A 12,293-nucleotide genomic window follows, 5' to 3' on the forward strand; every position below is an offset into this window, starting at 1 on the left:
AGAGAAACTGGAACTGTTCTTAGAGAAGGTTGAGCAGGAATTTGACAGAGAAGAGGGGTTTAGAGGAAAAAGATAGAAATTCCTTCTCCTGAAGGATCAAGAGCCAAGGACACTAATTTAAAATGACTGGTAAAAGAATAAATCGAAACAGGAGAAAACATCTATTTACACAGCTCATGGTTTGGATCTGGAAAACACTGCCTGAGATTGTGGCAGCAACATGTGGAGTGGGGCTGGAAATTTGAAATAGCTGGAATCAGTTGAATAGAACTGAAACAGATTCTGAATGGTCATCCTTTTATATTGCAGTCATTCAATGATTGTATGGGCACAACTTTCCCGGTCTGGTGGAGGTAAGTTTGGGAGCTTGCAGGATGGTAAACTGCCTGGAACTCACATCAGGTGAAAAACCTGACCTGTCTAATCTTTCTGGTGGTGAGATTGAAATAAAGCAGGGTCAGCATTTGGAGAAAGTTAAAAGACTGATTTTGAGGTTCTTTAGCTTTCAGTCATGCAATTCTGAGCCATGGAATAAGGATCTGGATCTGCCAACAACTCACTAGGATCTCTGAGGTGATAAAGTTTTATTCATTCTTTGGACAGAAGCTCTTTGACAAGGCCAACATTAATTGGTCATGCCTCACTATCCTTAGGAAGAATCCTTCTTGAACTGACTGTAATCTATGTGGTGTAACTAGAGGTTATATAGGGAAGTTCCAGGATTTTGATCCAGTGATAGTGATATAATGGAGAAATAGTTCCTAGTCAGAAACTTGGAGGGGAATTTGGAGCTGATGGTGTTCCCATACATCTGCCACTCATGTCATAGAGTCATAGAGATGTACAGCATGCAAACAGACTCTTCGGTCCAACCCATCCATGTCGACCAGATATCCCAACCCAATCTAGTCCCACCTACCAGCACCCGACCCATATCCCTCCAAACCCTTCCTAATCATATACCCATCCAAATGCCTCTTAAATATTGCAATTGTACCAGCCTCCACCACTTCCTCTGGCAGCTCATTCCATACACGTACCACCCTCTGTGTGAATAAGTTGCCCCTTAGGTCTCTTTTATATCTTTCCCCTCTCACCTTAAACCTATGCCCTCTAGTTCTGGACTCCCTGACCCCAGGGAAAATAATTTGTCTATTTACCATATCCATGCCCCTCTTAATTTTGTAAACCTCTATAAGATCATCCCTCAGCCTCTGATGCTCCAGGAAGAAGAGCCTGTTCAGCCTCTCCCTATAGCTCAAATCCTCCAACCCTGGCAACATCCTTGTAAATCTTTTCTGTACCCTTTCAAGTTTCACAACATCTTTCCGATAGGAAGGAGACCAGAATTGCACACAATATTCCAACAGTGGCCTAACCAATGCCCTGTACAGCCACAACATGACCTCCCATCTCCTGTACTCAATACTCTGACCAATAAAGGAAAGCATACCAAACGCCTTCTTCACTATCCTATCTACCTGCGACTCCACTTTCAAGGAGCTATGAACCTGCACTCCAAGGTCTCTTTGTTCAGCAACACTCCCTAGGACCTTACCATTAAGTGTATACGTCCTGCTAAGATTTGCTTTCCCAAAATGCAGCACCATGCATTTATTGGAATTAAACTCCATCTGCCACTTCTCAGCCCATTGGCCCATCTGGTCAAGATCCTGTTTTAATCTGAGTTAACCCTCTTTGCTGTCCACTACACATCCAATTTTGGTTCATCTGCAAACTTCCTAACTGTACCTCTTATGCTCGCATCCAAATCATTTATGTAAATGACAAAAAGTAGAGGGCCCAGCACCGATCCTTGTGGCACTCCACTGGTCACAGGCGTCCAGTCTGAAAAACATCCCTCCCCCACCACCTTCTGTCTTCTACCTTTGAGCCAATTGAGACGGCAGAGACCATGGATTTTGAAAGTGTATTGAAGGAGCAACAGGTGATTGTCAACATTTTTGAAGATGGTCTAGACCGTCACTCAACTTCAAGTGCTCTTCCCTGGTGTCAGCAAATACCACAGAATGAGAGCAACTTATACAGCTTCACTTTGTGCCTCTGCTGAGGGACAACAGCTAATACTACCAACAAACAACTCCAGCAAGCAGTACCTTAGCTCCTTTTACCATACTTGCATGTCCCACAGGACAGACAGGAGGGGTACAGAGATCCAGATGGAAGCCTGAACACATTGTCTATGCACAGAGAATCAGATCTCATGACAGTAGGAGTATTACTGATTCAGGAAGCTTATGGATTTATAGCAGATAACTGCTTTCATTCACAGACTCCTGAAGATTCCTTCCCACTGCACTAGGTGCACATGCATTGTGAGTGGCTGACAATTACCTGTCATGGAGGGGGGGGTGGGGGTGGTGTGCTAACTTCTCTGTGACTGTCACCTTTAAGTTATGCTGTCTTCTGTTATACAAAGGAAAAATAAAGAGCTGTGAGTAGTTGGTAAAGCTTATCTTTGGATGAGGGAAATAAACACTTGTGAGGGTGACTGAGATGGATGGACGTGAGACAATAATAAGCTGATAGGATGGAGGTGTAGAATACCTGCAGCAACACGAATGAGTGAAGTTACAAGATGGGCTGACCTTCAAAGTTTGGGAGAAGATTTGTAGCTCGGGTGCTGACCTGTGGAGTGTTATGTAGATTTTGGCGTTTGGAAGTGTTTTGCCACTTATCTTTCATTCTCTTATGAACTCCTGAGTATCCTGGTCCACTGATCCCAGGTTGGAAGGACCCACTCCTGCTGCTTTTATCCATGGTTGTCCTCTTCTTCCTGCTCGAGATACATCTGCCCCGACTGTAACCTCAGATCTGCAGCAGAACCTCCAGATAAGAGAGAGACAGAGAGAGAAGAAAGAGAGGCCTGGAGTTGCTGCAGTGCTGGTGGTTTTTGTAACCCATATGCTGTTTCCTTGAATGATCAATCCATTCTTTGACATAATGTACACATTCCACATCCCTTCCTAATTGGTCAGGACTCTGAAGCAGGATGATAATTACCATCCTGTCGAAAAGGGCAATGGCTGGGTGTGCAAATCACTGGATTAGCTTCCACATTGGAGAACTGCCTCAACATACAACAAGGGACTTATGTGAGGGTGGCACGGTGGCTCGATGATTAGCATTGCTGCCTTACGCACCAAGGACCTGGGTCCAATTCCACCCTTGGGAAACTGCCTGTGTGGAGATTGTGCATTCTCACTGTGTCTGTGTAGGTATCCTCCTAGTTCTCCGGGTTCGTCCCATAATCCAAACATGTGCAAGTTAGGTGGCTTGTCCATATGCTAAATTGCTCATGATGCACAGGCTGTGTGTGAATTAGCCATGGAAAATGTAAGATTACAGGGATAGGGTAGGCGGGTGGTATGATCTTCAGAGGGTTAGAGTCATTGAGTCATCAAGATGGGCAGCATGGAAACAGACCCTTCAGTTCAACTTGTCCATGCTGACCAGATATTCTAACCTAATCTGGTCCCATTTACCAGCACTTGGCCCATATCCCTCTAAACCCTTCCTATTCCTCCTCCAGATGCTTTTTAAATGTTGTAATTGTACCAGCCTCCACCACTTCCTCTGGCAGCTCATTCCATACACGCACCAGCCTCTGCATGAAAAATTTGCCCCTTAGGTTCCTTTTAAATTTAACCCCTCTCACCCTAAACATATGTTCTCTAGTTCTGAACTTAACCAACCCAGGGAAAAAACCTTATGTATATACCCTATCCATGCCCCTCATGATTTTATAAACCTCTATAAAGTCATCCCTCAGCCTCTGATGCTCCAAGGAAAACAGCCCCCGCCTGTCCAGCCTCTCCCTAAACTCAAATCCTCCAACCCTGGCAACATGCTTATAAATCTTTTCTGCACCCTTTCAAGTTTCACAACATCTTTCCGATAAGAAGGAAACCAGAATTGCACACAATATTCCAACAGTGGCCTAACTAATATCCTGTACAGCCGCAGAAGTGGTTCATGTGATTCAATGGGCCAAATGGCTTGCTTCCATTCTGTAGGGATACTATGAGAAGATTCTGCTTCATATATCTAAGTTTGTGAAAATAGAAAGTATAAATGTATACGTTCATGGTAATAAATAAAACATCTTGGAACCAAAACACCTTTCAGGTCAAACAACTGACTCCAGTTAGTCGTGAGAACCAGATACATTGAAACTTTACAAAAGGAAATGGAAGGTTATGTTATTAGACCAAGGTTGACCTGACAGAAAGGAAACCTTTCTTGCGTTGGTTTGTTACCTTTATGTGGGACTGGAGAAATTAATAAAGAGTTGTCAACTTTCTTTGTAAGGTAAGCCCTTCAATACAGGAATGAGTCAAGCAAACCCTCTCTGAACTGCTTCTAACGCAACTATATATTTTTTTCTCTGTACTTTACCCTGCAAAAGTACAGTAAAACTTCCTGACTTTCGTATTCAATTCCCCTTTACTATAGATATAGAGCCATAGAGTCATAGAGATTTACAGCACGGAAACAGACCTTTAGGTCCAATCCATCCACGCCGACCAGATATCCCAACCCAATCTAGTCCCACCTGCCAGCACCCGGCCCATATCCCTCCAAACCCTTCCTATTCATATACCCATCCAGATGCCTTTTAAATGTTGCAATTGTACCAGCCTCCATCACTTCCTCAGGCAGCTCATTCCATACACGTACCACCCTCTGTTTTATATCTTTCCCCTCTCACTGTAAACCTATACCCTCTAGTTCTGGACTCCCGACCCCAAGGAAAATACTTTGCTTATTTTTCCTATCCATACCACTCATAATTTTGTAAACCTCTATAAGGTCATCCTTCAGCCTCTGACGCTCCAGGGAAAATAGCCCCAGCTTGTTCACCCTCTGCCGATAGCTCAAATCCTCCAACCCTAGCAACATCCTTGTAAAGCATTTCTGTACCCTTTCAAGTTTCACAACATCTTTCCGATAGGAAGGAGACCAGAATTGCATGCAGTATTCCAAGAGTGGCTGAACCAATGTCCTGTACAGCCACAACATGACCTCCCATCTCCTGTACTCAATACTCTGACCAATAAAGGAAAGCATACCAAACGCCTTCTTCACTATCCTATCTATCTGCGACTCCACTTTCAAGGAGCTATGAACCTGCACTCCAAGGTCTCTTTGTTCAGCAACACTCCCTAGGACCTTACCATTAAGTGTATACGTCCTGCTAAGATTTGCATTCCCAAAATGCAGCACCTCAAATTTATCTGAATTAAACTCCATCTGCTACTTCTCAACCCATTGGCTCATCTGGTCCAGATCCTGGTGTAATCTGAGGTAACCCTCTTTGCTGTCCACTACACCTCCAATTTTGATGTCATCTGCAAACTTCCTAACTGTACCTCTTATGCTCGCATCCAAATCATTTATGTAAATGACAAAAAGTAGAGGACCCAGCACTGATCCTTGTGGCACTCCACTGGTCACAGGCGTCCAGTCTGAAAAACAACCCTCCACCACCACCCTCTGTCTTCTACCTTTGAGCCAGTTCTGTACCTAAGTGGCTAGTTCTCCCTGTATTCCATTAGATCTAACCTTGCTAATCAGTCTCCCATGGGGAACCTTTCAATCACTTGTTGTATCTGCAGAGAAAATGTTTGTGAATCATGTACTGGGACATTCAGATCCATGATATGTAACAATAGTCTGGTAGAATTCTCCCTGCAGTTTGAGAGGAAAAAGCTGGAATTAGATGTAATGGTATTACAGTTGAGTAAAGGGAACTGCATAGACACCAGGGAGGAGCTGACCAGAGTTGAGGGTCCCAGAGGACTGGAAAATGACTGATACAACACTCCTATTTCAGAAGGGAGGGAGGCAGAAGACAGGAAACTACAGGCCAGTTAGGCTGAACTTGGTCATTGGTAAGATTTTAAAGCCCATTAAGAAGGAAGTGATTGTTCAATAATTGGAAATGCATGGTAAAAGAGAATGGTGTCAGCATGGCTTCATCAAGGGCAGATCATGCCTGACAAATCTGTTAGAATGCTTTGAGGAGGTAACAAACAAGTTCGACAAAGGAGACCAATGGACATATATATTTGGATTTCCAGAAGGTTTTGCACAGGGGTTGCTTAATAAGATATCAGCCTGTGGTGTTGGAAACAAGGTACTGGCTGACTGGCAGAAGGCAGAGTGTGGGGAGAAAGGGTCATTTTCAGGTTGGTATCCAGTGACTTGTGGAGTTCCACAGGGGTCCTTGTTGAGATCACAACTATTCACTTCATACATTAACGACCTGGACAAAGGAACCAAGGGCATTGTTGCCAAGTTTCCAGATGACTAAAAATAGGTGGTGGGACAGATCATGTGGAGGATGCAGGGAGAGTGAGAAGCACTCAAACATGCTAGGAGAGTGGGCAAAGAAGTGGCAAATGGAATACAATGTGGGAAAGTGTGAGGGTATGCACTTTGGTAGGAAGAATCCAAGCATAAATATTTTTTAGATGGGGAAAGGCTTCAGAACTCTGAAGAACAAAGAGACTTGGGAGTCCTAGTTCAAGATTCTCTTAAATTTAACATACAGATTCAATTGGCAGTGAACAAAGCAGATGCAATGTTAATATTCGCTTCAAGAGGGCAAGATTGCACGAGCAGAGACATACTGCTGAGTCTGTATAAGGCTCTGGTCAGACCACATTTAGAATATTGTGAACAGTTTTGGGCCCCATTTCTAAGGAAGAATGTGTTGGCGTAGAGGGATTCCAGAGAAGATTGATAAAAATGTTCCTGAGGATGAAAGGCTTGTCATATGAGGAGTGCTTGAGGACTCTGACTCTGTACTTAATGGAGTTTAGAAGGATGATGGGGAACAGAATATTGAGAGACTTGGAAAGAGTGGACATGGAGAGGATGTTTCCACTAGTCGGAGAGATAAAGACTAGAGGCACAGCCTCAGAGTGAAGGGACAGCATATTAGAACTGAGATGAGGAGGAATTTCTACAGCTGACGGTGATGAATCTGTGGAACTCATTGTTGCAGAGAACTGTGGAGGCCAGGTCATTGAGCATATTGAAGACAGACATAGACTCTTGATTAGTAAGGGGAATAAGGGTTACAGGGAGGAGGCAGGAGAATGGGGTTGAGAAATGTTTCAGCTGTGATTCAGTGTGGATGAGATTCGATGCGCTGAATGGCCTAATTATGTTCCTATATCTTATGGTTTTATCTCTCTGTACCATATTATACACTATTAGCAAATGTTTTGCTCATTTGCAAGAACTATCTGTATCCCTCTGAAGACTCTCTATCTCCTCTTGACATCTTAGTTTGCTGCCTATCATGGTCTTAACAGCAAATTTAGCTGCTGTACATTGGTCCTTTCATAGTTATAGATTGTAAATTATTGAGGCACCATCAGTGATCCCTGTTGCACTCCAGCTGCAGCTAGGATCAGAGGGAAAAGGTGATGTTCTCATTGACTAATCAGCTGTGATGTGATTGCCTCCATCTCACCCTCTTCTACTGATCATATCAGATGACACTGATGCAGGTCTATCTGATTCCACAACCCCTTGTCGGTAATCTCAGTCATGCAAAGATATCTGAACCTACTGAGTGGTCAAACAAAATATAACAGAGATACTAAATGAGTATTTTGCATCAGTGTTTATTATGGGGAAGGATATTGTAATGAAGAGGTGGGTGTACTATACTTTTAAGAGAGTTAAAAGCTCGCAAAGACAGCACCAAGTGTTCTCAATAAGATACAATGTAACATGTGGTTCAGCTACTGGGGGAGCTAGGGTAGCTGCTTGCCTGGAGATTAAAAAAAATTCAAATTAGGCCAATCAGTTTAAATTATACCCCCCACCCCCCACCCCCCAAAAAAACAAATTCTAATCAAGTTTGAATTAAGTCTATTGACAATCTTAAAAGCCAATGAAACAATCTAATAATTTGGGGGTATAAGACTGAGGAAAATTGAATAGCTGAGAGGAGAACTGCCAAGCCAACGACCTCTGCAAACTGCCCAGAGAAAAACTCTCTTAAAGCTACCTTTATCAATCAATAACCTTTGAAGCAGAATCCCCAAGAAGAAATTAAGACAGGAATATGGAGAAGATTCGAAAGCTGCCTGGTTTTGAGATAAGAAGTTTTGATTTATAAATCTTAATCAGGAGTGTTATTGGACTAGTGTTATAGAAGGGAAGGTAAAAAATAGGTTAAAGGAAAGAGTTGTAAACAGTTATTAGTTAATTATTCTCTGTTATACTTTAAGAAATAAAGTTGTTAAATTTTACTTTAACTAGTTCTGGGCCTATCGAATTTTCACAGATTACTGGACAGGATAAACTTTTCCTGTGTTGCTGAGTTGAATTAAGCAGGAGGGTTTACCCTGTGTCATAACAATATGGAAGGTGGAGAACTTGGAAGGTGGAGAAGGTGGATAGCTTGAAAAGTATCCATGTTATAGAGGAGGTGGTGCTGGATGTCTTCAAATGCATAGTGATGGATAAATCCCTGGGGTTAGATCAGGTGTACCCTAGAACTCTGTGGGAAGCTAGGGAAGTGATTGCTGGATCCCTTGCTGAGATATTGCTGAGATATTTGTATCATCGCTAGTCATGGGAGTGGTGCTGGAAGATTGGAGGTTAGCTTACATAGTGCCACTATTTAAGAAAGATGGTAAGGAAAAGCCAGGGAACTAAAGACCAGTGAGCCTGACATCAGTGATGGGCAAATTGTTGGAGGGGATTCTGAGGGACAGGATTTACAAGTCAGGGGAACCTTGATTATCCAAATGTGATGGGCGGGCACTATTTTGTTTGGATAATCAATTATTCGGTTAATTGATTAAATACCTTTCCTCTGGGACTTGGAGTTTTTAAAGTCTGCTCCTCATTCAGGAGACTAGCAGCACACAGCACGTGAGACCCCGCCCCAACCCATCTGACCACGCCCCCAACCCACCCAACTCCCCCATCCCACCCACCCAACCCCGCCCGACCCTGCCCACCCAATCCCATCCAACCTCGCCCCGGTACCCCTCAACTCCACCCGACCCTGCCCCGCAACCCCGCCTGACCCCAACCCCGCCCGACCTCACCCAACCATGCTCCCCAACCCCACCAAACCCGGTCCAACCTAGCCCCCGCACCCCTCAACTCCACCCGATGCTGCCCCTAACCCCCAACCCCACCTGATCCCAATCTCGCCCAACCTGACCCAACCACGCCCCCAACCCTGCCCGACCCCACCCAACCACGCCCCCAACCCTGTCCATTCCCGCCCCCCGCCGCTAACCCCGTGCAACACCGCCCCCCCCGCCCCCAACTCTGTGCAACCCCACCCCCTCTCCAGGACAGCTGGACTGGACACCAACAAGACTGCTGCTACCTATGTGTGTTAAGTCTCCAAAAAGCACACACAGCCGCAACCATAAGGGGATAGAGGGTGATGGTGGAGGGTTGTTTTTCAGACTGGAGTCCTGTAACCAGTGGTGTGCCACAAAGATCGGTGCTGAGTCCACTGCTTTTTTTTATTTATGTAAATAATCTGGATGAGAATAAAGAAGGTCTGGATAGTAAATTTGCAGATGAGTTCAAAATTGGTGCTGTAATGGGCAGCAATGAATGTTACCTCAGAGTTCAATGGGATCTTAATCACATGGGCCAACGGGCTAAGGAATGGCAAATGGAATTTAATCTAGATACGTGTGAGGTCCTGCATTGTGGAAAGGCAAATCAGGGCAGGACTTAGACGCTTAATGGTAAGGTCCTGGGGAGTGTTGCTGAACAAAGTGACCTTGGGGTGCAAGTTCATAGTTCCTTGAAAGTGGAGTCGCAGGTATTCAGGGTAGTGAAGAAGATGTTTTGTACACTTGCCTTTATTGGTAATAGCTTTGAGTATAGGAGTTGGGAAGTCATGTTCCGGCTGTACAGGATATTGGCGAGGCTACTTTTGGAATACTGCATTTAATTCTGGTATCTCTGCTGTAGGAAAGATGTTGGGCAATCTGAAAGTGGAAAGATTTAAAAGGGATGTAAGGAGCAACGTTTTGAAGTATAGGTTGGTATGTGTATTGAATGAGATGCCAGAGGAAGTGGTGGAGGTTGGTACACTTACAACTTTTAAAAGGCCTCTGGATGGGTTTATGATAAGGAAGGGATATGGGCCAAATACTGGCAATTCTTCGAGGAGGTGACCAAGCATGTGGATGAGGGTAGAGCAGTGGATGTAGTGTACATGGATTTTAGTAAGGCATTTGATAAGGTTCCCCATGGTAGGCTTATGCGGAAAGTCAGGAGGCATGGGATAGAGGGAAATTTGGCCAATTGGATAGAAAACTGGCTAACCGGTAGAAGTCAGAGAGTGGTGGTAGATGGTAAATATTCAGCATGGAGTCCAGTTACAAGTGGAGTTCCGCAGGGATCAGTTCTGGGTCCTCTGCTGTTTGTAATTTTTATTAATGACTTAGAGGAGGGAGTCGAAGGGTGGGTCAGTAAATTTGCAGATGATACAAAGATAGGTGGAGTTGTGGACAGTGAGGAGGGCTGTTGTCGGCTGCAGAGGGACTTAGATAGGATGCAGAGCTGGGCTGAGGAGTGGCAGATGGAGTTCAACCCTGCCAAGTGTGAGGTTGTCCATTTTGGAAGAACAAATAAGAATGCGGAATACAGGGTTAATGGTAGGGTTCTTGGTCAGGTGGAGGAACAGAGGGATCTTGGGGTCTATGTACATAGATCTTTGAAGGTTGCCACTCAGGTGGATAGAGTTTGTAAGAAGGCCTATGGAGTATTATCGTTCATTAGCAGAGGGATTGAATTCAAGAGTCGTGAGGTGATGTTGCAGCTGTACAGGACTTTGGTTAGGCCACATTTGGAGTACTGTGTGCAGTTCTGGTCGCCTCACTTTAGGAAAGATGTGGAAGCTTTGGAGAGGGTGCAGAGAAGATTTACCAGGATGTTGCCTGGAATGGAGAGTAGGTCGTACGAGGATAGGTTGAGAGTTCTCGGCCTTTTCTCGTTGGAACGGCGAAGGATGAGGGGTGACTTGATCGAGGTTTATAAGATGATCAGAGGAATAGATAGAGTAGACAGTCAGAAACTTTTTCCCCGGGTACAACAGAGTGTTACAAGGGGACATAAATTTAAGGTGAAGGGTGGAAGGTATAGGGGAGATGTCAGGGGTGGGTTCTTTACCCAGAGAGTGGTGGGGGCATGGAATGCGCTGCCCGAGGGAGTGGTAGAGTCAGATTCATTGGCGACCTTTAAGCGGCATTTGGATAGGTACATGGATGGGTGCTTAATCTAGGATAGAAGTTCGGCACAACATCGTGGGCCGAAGGGCCTGTTCTGTGCTGTATTGTTCTATGTTCTATGTTCTATGGGTCTGGATTTATTTAGAATATCTGGTTGGCATGGACAAGTTGGAATGAAGGGTCTGTTTCCATTCTGTACACCTCTATGACTCTACGACTGAGGATGCTGGAACCTGAAATACAGACACAAAATGCAGTAGCTCAGTAGCTTTGGCAGAATTTGTGGCGCGAAAAGCAGAATTAATATTTCAATATGAATCTTCTCACTTTTGGCTTTGTGAATTGGTCTGACTATCCACAGTAAAGACAATTGCCACTTATTTTAAAACTTGCTTCAATTGCTTAAAAGGCAAATTGCAAAATTGTGACAGAATTTTTGAAAGGGTTATTGCCTCTGACTTACCCCGATTGATCTCCAGAACAATTAAATAATATGTCAGCATGATGAGCAGCAATCAATAGAGAAATGCAGCCTTTATTGAGACAGAATTAGTTCTAGCAGACATACATCGATCAAATGGGATAATTAAATATGATCTCCCATTTCATCTGAGATTGACCTTAGAAGAATCCCAATCAATCTCTCAGGTAGTTTCACTCCTATTCAAACTATATATTAACTGCACTGCTTGCAGAGTAGAGACAACTTAACCTCATGAATTCTAATTACTGCTTAAAACAATTTCATTGGAATCTCTTATGTGACAAGCAGTAATTTATGGAAATACTCTAAGGCTCTATAACAGTCTTACTTTCTAGTTAACTTTGTGTTAATGTTCTGCTAATTTAAAATTGTCTTCCAATGTTTCATATCAAGAAAACAGTTTAATTTGTCTGTACCTTATTCACAAGAATTGTCAGGATGCACTTCTATTCTAGGTATGTTACATTGCATTATCCTAATATTTCAATAACCAATTTACCGTTCACACCACACTGCCAGGAGGTGAAATAACATCTTTAAAGTTGTTTCCCCTC

Source organism: Chiloscyllium punctatum, chromosome 1 (assembly GCF_047496795.1).
Source record: "Chiloscyllium punctatum isolate Juve2018m chromosome 1, sChiPun1.3, whole genome shotgun sequence".
In the NCBI taxonomy this organism is placed as follows: Eukaryota; Metazoa; Chordata; class Chondrichthyes; order Orectolobiformes; family Hemiscylliidae; genus Chiloscyllium; species Chiloscyllium punctatum.